Source organism: Malaclemys terrapin, chromosome 2, assembly GCF_027887155.1.
Source record: "Malaclemys terrapin pileata isolate rMalTer1 chromosome 2, rMalTer1.hap1, whole genome shotgun sequence".
Taxonomy (NCBI): domain Eukaryota; kingdom Metazoa; phylum Chordata; order Testudines; family Emydidae; genus Malaclemys; species Malaclemys terrapin.
The window spans coordinates 110,507,984-110,516,265 of NC_071506.1; positions in this window are offsets into that span (position 1 = coordinate 110,507,984).

Here is an 8,282-nt window from a genome sequence, read left to right on the forward strand (position 1 = left end):
TGCAGGACAAAATCAAAATTACAAACTGCACAGCTTATCACTTTAACTGGAGTTAACTAACACTTTAATTCAAACATAGCCTGGGTTGGTTTAGATTAAAAGTAAAACAAGTGCATTAACAAAAGAGATAGGATTTTAGGTGAGTTCAAGTATGAAGGATAGAGTTAGAAATGGTTACATGAAAATAAAAGTGAAAAACACATTCTAGAGGCTAAGACTTAACAAAACTACAGTCTTGGTCCAAGGTAAGATTTTTTTACCACACTACCTTCCAGCAATATGGCTGATCTCCACTTTGTGTTCTTAAGAGAAAGATCTCTGGGGGTTCTTTGCTCCTCTCCTCTATAGTCCAGTGAACCTTTGAAATGGATTCTTCTGAAGGCCACTCCCCAATGTAAAGTACATTCAAGCTGTGAGGAGGGAGACATGGTGAAGCAAGTTCCATGCTCGTGTTTGCTAAAATGCAAATTGATCTGTTGCTGCAATCGCATCCTCCTGTTGTGATGCTGAGTTATCTCCTCCCCTGGTTAGCTTAATGGTTTTGTTTACCTCTTCTGTAAAGGCATTCCCATTGTCTTAGTGTACATTGGAATTACCTTCAAGGTGCACAGTGGCAAGAGGAGACCCAGGGTATATAATGTTACGCTGTGCAGATAAACATTTTTTCCTTAATTTGACCCAATGTATTATATTGCAGGAGAGTTGTACAATTAGTCTAGGGACCTCTGCTATACCTACAGTAGGGTTAATTGTCCAATACAGCTGCAGTAGACAACAGTGGGTCAAATTAGGGAAAGAATTTCAGACAAAAGTTGGAGTTTAATATAATCAGACTCTGATGTTTAAATTTTTCCCCACAAGTAAAACAAAATACAAATACTCCATTGATACTCCCTGCTGAGCCCATGATTCTGTCATCATGTCAATCACCTCATTTGCATGTTGTTGAATCCTGTGAATTATTCTTATTAAGCATTCACTTCTGGTTCCTTCAGAGTCAGTGTTTACTATGAATGCTTATTAGCACTGAAATCAGTATTCAGGATTCATAATAGGGAATTAATTAACTGGGTTTGTGTGCTTATATCATTCAGTGTAAAATTGCTGAAGAAGATGTTAGAATGAATGGTGTCAATATGTATACACAATAGCATGCATTTAGCAAAATGGTTAGTAACACTCTTTTTGGAAAATATACACTGCAAATATTTTGTAAATACTGTTTGATCTCCAATACACTAAACACTCTAGTGATCTTTGGAGTCTTTCTAGTAAAGACTTTTTAAATAATACACTTTCTCCAACCTTTAGTTTGTCATGTCTTGGACCCTGATCTTGCAAATGTTTAAGCACATGCTTAACTTTAAACATCTGACTAGTCCCAGACAAGTCAATGGGACTGATCACATGCTTAGAGGTAAGCACATGCTTAAGCATCTGCATGATCGAGGCTTGGCCCCTGATCCTGCAAAAATTGCATCATAAACTCCTAAAAAGAAAAAGAAAGGAGGATTATAATGGAAATATTGATTCTTAACTCTGGCAATGCTATAATAAAACGTTTTGTGACAGATTTGGTCTTCGGATAATTGTTGCAGGTACTTCTGAAATGAACTGCCCTCTGATGCGCAAGCATTGCTGCCAGAGTCTTTCTGTTATTCATTCCTACTGTGCTTGGGGTTAGATATATTTTGCTCAATAATCCTGTGAATGTGAGTCCTGGATACAGAAATGATTGTCTAGTTAAGATTAAATTTAAATCTAATCTCTCTGCCTTCCACATTGTAAAATTACCTGGATGCTTCTTGTTTTGTTCCTGTGTAATCAGATTATTATTTGAAGTTCATTCCGTCACAATTGATTTGCCCTATAATGTATTAAATTAGTGTGATGTACAAGCTTCTAATGTCTTATGATGCTTTTTCCCCAGTGCTACTCTCGATCATTAAGTCAATATCTTGATGTGAAAATGTTATACAAAGTCACACTTGGATTTGCTGCTAGTTGTATGCAAATAAAGAGAGCGTCCTATGGTATAAATGGATAAATCACACATAGTTTTAGTCAGTGGTAGAAACAATGCTATAGCCTATTTTATTTCTCATTATATCTGCAGCTTTGAATAGCTCTTTAAAAAACAAGCCTTCTCCAACACCTCATCTCTCATCAGTAGCGCTAGGATCCCTTCTGCAGACGTTGTCAACCTAGGATTGATTTTCATCATCAATATTCCAATGCAAAATAAAAATCAATGCGTAACATAAATGTCAGGAATCCCATTCTAGTGATGCTAAAGGGAGATTATGTGCTGGACCGGAAGTAATTCGGTATCAAGCCCTGACGATGGTTGGATTGGCCAAAACAGCAGCTACAATGATTAATGAAACAGTGTGAAGCAGTAAATGTATGAAAACCTTCTCCTAACTATGCTTTGAATTTGCGAGGTTCATTCTAGTTATTGGAATGGAGCGCTGGAGCTGCAGATGCTAAGTAGAACGGTTTATGATTTGTATAACTGATTTGTCGATAGAGCCAAATGCCATCTTTCATTGCACCCTATTATAGATTTCTTAAATGGCTGTCTTAGAAGTATTTGGAAGTGGATGACTCAGGGACCTGATAATGACATAATATGCTTTTATCTCTAGGTCACTGATCTCAAGCCAGTGAGCGGCTGGCAGAGTGACTGATGCCAGAGCAAGCACCTGGACATCAGAATGAGCAAGGTGCCCCCACCCACTGCGAGGTGGGAGGTGAGCTCACACAGATGCACCTCTGAACTCTGGGTCTTCACTGACCAAGGACAACAGCTGTGAGTGGGGTGAGTTGGAGGGAGAAGGGAGGGGCATGTTAAGTCCCTCAACCAGAAGTTCCTTTAAGAACCTGAGGCAAAATGACACTGCCCAATGGGTGGGTCTTTTGCTCATGGCTTTATGTTTATTAATCCTGCTTATGGCATTTTCCCAAATTAATGACGGGGGGGTGACTTCCCTTCTTTCATTAAAAGTTTCTTTTCTACACTCAGACTCTGTGCTTGCGAGAGGGGAAGTATTGCCTCTTAGAGGCGCCCAGGGGGTGGTGTGTAATTGTCCCAGATTACTGGGTAGGGTCTTGAGCCAATTTTGTGTTGTATTGTTGAAAAGGAACCCTAGATTGAACCTGGTCTTTATTGCTGCCAACTCTAGGGTTACCATATTTTGTGCCTCCAAATGGAGGACACTCCACGGGGCCCCGCCCCAACCCCGCCCCCCTCCCCAAAGTCTCCGCCCCCTCCCCTGCTTCCCGCGAACATCTAATTTGCGGGAAGCCTGAAGCAGGTAAGGGGGAGTGTGGGGGGAGGAGGCGCGGCCCAGGCTGGCCCCCGGCGGCTCCAGCCTGGGTTGGCTCGGGCCCTGGGGTGCCAGCCCCGGCCGACCACCCCCGGCCCGCCCAGCACTGCCGGCCCCCGGTGGCCCAGTGCACCCCCCAGCTATCCCGGACCAGCTCCCAGCTCCGCGACCCCGCGGCCCGGCGCACCCCCCCGCTTCCCCGGACCGGCTCCCGGCCCCGCGGCCTGGCGCACCCCCCGCTACCCCGGACCGGCCCGCGGCCCGGCGCACCCCCCCCCGCTACCCCCGGACAGGCTCCCGGCCCCGTGGCCCGGCGCACCCCCCCCGCTACCCCGGACCGCCCCGGACCGGCCCGCGGCCCAGCGCACCCCCCCGCTTCCCCGGACCGGCTCCCGGCCCCGCGGCCCGGCGCACCCCCCGCTACCCCGGACCGGCCCGCGGCCCGGCGCACCCCCCCCCGCTACCCCGGACAGGCTCCCGGCCCCGTGGCCCGGCGCACCCCCCCGCTACCCCGGACCGGCCCGCGGCTCCGCGGCCCGGCGCACCCCCCTCCCCCGCTACCCCGGACCAGCTCCCAGCTCCGCGACCCCGCGGCCCGGCGCAACCCCCCCCCCGCTACCCCGGACCGGCCCGCGGCCCGGCGCACCCCCCCCCCGCTACCCCGGACAGGCTCCCGGCCCCGTGGCCCGGCGCACCCCCCCCGCTACCCCGGACCGCCCCGGACCGGCCCGCGGCCCAGCGCACCCCCCCGCTTCCCCGGACCGGCTCCCGGCCCCGCGGCCCGGCGCACCCCCCCGCTACCCCGGACCGGCCCGCGGCCCGGTGCACCCCCCCCCGCTACCCCGGACAGGCTCCCGGCCCCGTGGCCCGGCGCACCCCCCCGCTACCCCGGACCGGCCCGCGGCTCCGCGGCCCGGCGCACCCCCCTCCCCCGCTACCCCGGACCAGCTCCCAGCTCCGCGACCCCGCGGCCCGGCGCACCCCCCCCCCGCTACCCCGGACCGGCCCGCGGCCCCGCGCACCCCCCCGCTTCCCCGGACCGGCTCCCGGCCCCGCGGCCCGGCCGAGCCCTCCCTCCCTCCCGATTTTCCCGGACATGCCCGGCTTTTGGGGATTTCCCCCCGGACGGGGATTTGAACCCCCAAAAGCCGGACATGTCCGGGAAAATCCGGACGTATGGTAACCCTAGCCAACTCCAACTGGCAGAAGGGTTACATTTTATTAACTGTAATAGTTTATTTTATGTCTAGAGCACACAAAGCATGTAGTAAACTCCAGTGGCCTACTCTGAAGTGAGGCTAATTGTTTAGCCTCGGATCTCCTTTGTACTCTATGCTGACACTCAAAAAATTGCTACAGCATATAACAGTAATGGTGCAAAAACCTGGAGTAAAACTAGTGTAAGGAGTTTTTTTTCCCCATTACGGAAGATTTCACTATATATTATTATTATTGGGAAACAGTATTTTCTGTGAGAAATTTAGAAAGGAACAACTGGGGAAAAAATGCTGAAGTTTTCCAATAAAAAAGAATGGTCACTTACCTTACACTAACTGAGATGTGTTGTCCACCTGAATTCCAGTCCTGGTGTGCATGCACCCCATGAGCACAAGATCAAAATCTTTTGGCCAGTAGAAACAACTGGGGCCACATCTGCACCCTGGATGCTTTGTGCCTCCCACAATGGGCATGTACGGCAAAGCAGGCCCAACCATCCCTCATTTCCTTCACCGGGACAGAATCCAGGTGGTATTGAACCCCATAGTAGTTGGGAGTTTTAGAAAAAAGTTGTGGGTTAGTCATATGTGGAGGGTCTTTGTCTAGAGTGGCTTTGTGACTGGTCTGATTTCTCTTAGGGGCTGACATAGATTCCCAAATAACAAACAGTAGCTCCTAAACCTTTCAGAGAGTGCACGACTTCATTGGTTCTTACATTAAATAGGTCACAACCTTAGCATGGGAGATCCTCACTCATTCTCTGGACCGCCTCTGGTATTCCGGACGACTGTAGCCAGGGAGCCGTGTGCTGGTGAGTGACCACTGGGCATGCTGCAGTATCTGATATATCAAATGTAGCCTGTAGAGAAGAGAAGGTGCAAGAAGCTTTCTTCCATTGTGCCCCTGTGCAGGAAACAGCCACAGAATAACTGGGGAGCACAGGAAGTGTGCATGGCAATGGCTCCAACATTGTTAGCCTCCCCAGAAGGGACAGAGCTAGTTGGGGTGAGCCCATGGTTCTGCCCCAGCTGAACCTGGCCGAGCACAGAGGAGAGCACTTGGTACTCCCCAGGAATCCCCAGAAGGAATGATGTCATTGACATAAAATACTGGCCGGCCAAATCTTTACTGCAGCTGATGATGCATGGGAAGTAAAGGACCCAGCGTTGTCCTCAGAACCCAGTTTGAATTTGCAGAGCTGGCAGCTAGAAAAAATAATCTTTCTATCTGTAGACTGAGCGCAGTTGACAGACAAATCAATGGGCCAGATTCTGATTTCAGTTGCACCAACATAAATCTGGAGTAAATTTCACTGAAGATTATGGAGATAGTGTAAATCTCCACTTTGTAAATGAGATCAGGATTTGGCTCGGGGGCTGGAGCACCTATGGGGAATAAATAGTGGGTGCTGAGCACCCACCTGTGGCCCTGCTGAGCAGCTCCTCCCCCTCCCTCCCAGCACCTCCCGCCCACCGGTGGGCCTCACCAATCAGCCCCTCCTCCTTCCCCCAGCGCCTCCTGCCCGCCGGTGATCAGCTGTTCACAGCGTGCAGGAGGCGCTGAGGGGAGAGGGAGGAGCGGGGGCAGTAAGAGGCAGAGCGAGGGCTGGACGCACTCGGGGGAGGGGGAAGAATGAGGTGGGAAAAGGCAGGGTGGAGATGGGGTCTTGGGGGAAGGGGTGGAATGGGGGTGGGGCCTGAGGCAGAGCAGGGCTCAAGCACCCCTGGGGAAACCAGGAAGTCGGCGCCTCTGATCTGAGATCCCCAGAATTCTTCCACCAAGTTCCCTCAACACTAGGGCAGCCCCCTGCACCTGCCTCCAGTGCGGCCTGTGGCTTTCAGTTACTGTCCAGCTCCATACTATTAAATTAGTGGAAGTGGCTTGAAAGCATGAGGCCAGGATAGTGGTAATTTTCTCTGGCTTCCTTACATCACTAGAAAAGAATATATATGATTACCATTCCTTATTTCACTCCACTACTCTTTGTGGATTTTTTTTTTCAAATCTCTGCTGCAAATGGTCTTTGAAGGAGTTTATTATATCTCTTTTAATCAGCATTGTACTGAAGTCTTCCTGAAACTACAAAGCATAGGTGCTTGAATTGAAAAACATTCAGGCAGTGTAATAATGATTTTCTTTGCTTTTTGTAGTGGAGGTCGAGAGGTTCTTGATAGTTACCCCTGGGCTGAGGTTTCTCCTATTTATTTGCTTTCCAAGTGGCAAGGATGCATGCACTACATCAGCTGAGTCTTATGCATGCTAAATATGAATTATTTTTGTTTTAAAATGCCTCCAGTTGTCTTTGTGTTAGCAGCAGACAGTTCAAATGAACGTATTACTTGCTGAATGGGAAAATGAACTTTATTCTACTAAAAGTATGTATTTACATGCATGGTTTGAAGATTTTATTTGTAATTGGGAGTTTATTTCTATGGATAAACCAACTTCTTCACTAAAGGATAAATAGTGGGATTATGTGTTTATTCTTCTAATACACTGACAAGTGTCAATCATTAGTAAAAATAAAGCCAATTGTTGTTGTTCCTCTCACACACACATATCTAGCAGATGTTTTGATATGTCTAAACAGCACTACTCTATATGAATTGCATGGCTCCATTTATGGGCACTTGCACTGTTCCCCTCTGTCTGGTCTCCCCAGTAAGTTTTGAAATACAACGAGCTTCACCATGCCCATGAATAGGATGGATGAAATTACAAGCAGCAAATAACTCCTAAAAGAATCCCGTTACCATCATGGTCTTTCTGAATATCATCTTTGCTAGGAGCTGGTTTGACCATGTTTCCCTTTGGGCATAAGCTTTCGTGGGTAAAAAACCCACTTCTTCAGATGCATCTGAAGAAGTGGGTTTTTTACCCACGAAAGCTTATGCCCAAATAAATCTGTTAGTCTTTAAGGTGCCACCGGACTCCTCGTTGTTTTTGTGGATATAGACTAACACAGCTACCCACTGATACTTGACATGTTTCCCTTTGTTTTCTATGATCAATTTGGGCCCTTTCCATTGTTGCCTGTGAGGGCTTAGATGAAAGGAAGAGAGACTATGGCCTAATACTGAAAGGAGAGGACTGAGAGTCAAGATATCAGGGTTCAATTAGTCAAGCACTTGAAGACGTTACTTCAGGAGGTTATGGAATCCCCATCATTGGAAATGTTAAAAACAGGTTAGACAAACACCTGTCAGAGATGCTCTAGGTATACTTGGTTCTGCCTCAGTGGTGGTGATGGACGAGGTGACCTCGTAAGGTTCCTTCCAGCCCTAACTTTCTATGATTTAGTTATTCCTATCTCTGACCCTGACTAGTCATGTAGCCCTCAGCAAAGTCATTGAGGGCTCAAGGCTGCAAAGGCATTGTCACCCTGATCCAGCAAAGCACTTAAGTACATGCTTAACTTTAAGCACAAGTAGTCCTTTTGAAGTCACAATGGGACTGATCATGTGCTAGAGTATTTTTCTGGACTGGGGCCTGGGTGCTCAGCTCCTTGCTGGACCAAGCACTTAACCTCTCTGTGCTTCAGTTTCTCCATCTGTACAACATTTCACAGGGGTGTTGTGAGGCTAAAATCATGAACATTTGTGAAGCGCTTTGAGATGATAGCACTATAGAGCTGCAATATATTCTTATTATTTATTAGTAAGGATCAAATTCGTGCCTAGGGCCTCTTCATCGGCTTACTTCAAGATCGGGTGAGAAGACCCAACTGACAAGGTC